Source organism: Penaeus monodon, chromosome 21, assembly GCF_015228065.2.
Source record: "Penaeus monodon isolate SGIC_2016 chromosome 21, NSTDA_Pmon_1, whole genome shotgun sequence".
Lineage (NCBI taxonomy): Eukaryota > Metazoa > Arthropoda > Malacostraca > Decapoda > Penaeidae > Penaeus > Penaeus monodon.
Genome location: NC_051406.1, coordinates 8,263,142 through 8,263,570, shown reverse-complemented (window position 1 = coordinate 8,263,570; position 429 = coordinate 8,263,142).

Genomic DNA, 429 nt, shown 5'->3' with positions numbered 1-429 from the left:
TGTGTTATTTATATCTGATGTTATTTACGCTGGAGTGGAGGTCAGATAATACTGCACACAGCGAGATACCAAAACTAAAGAAGAAATTGCGTACATTCCAAAGCTGATATTGTTTGTTTACTTAGGGTTTGATGCGTGTGTGAGCAGACTGTGTTACATCTTAACTTGCATATTCAACTCGTGGTTATCAAGAGCAGTGCCAGTCCAGCCATGTGCTATGCTTTATTGCAAGACGTTGGGTTTAGAAATACACTTTTCGTTGTGAATATCAATTGCGGAAATGTGTTCTGGGTTTATTTGTTTGGTTTGTGGTAAGTTTGTCACGTACTATGCCTTGAGGAGAAAAAAATATATGATCTTCATTTTCTCAAACGAATAAAAAAACGAGACAGGAGGTACTGCTCTGCATGGCATTTAAGTAAAGCATTG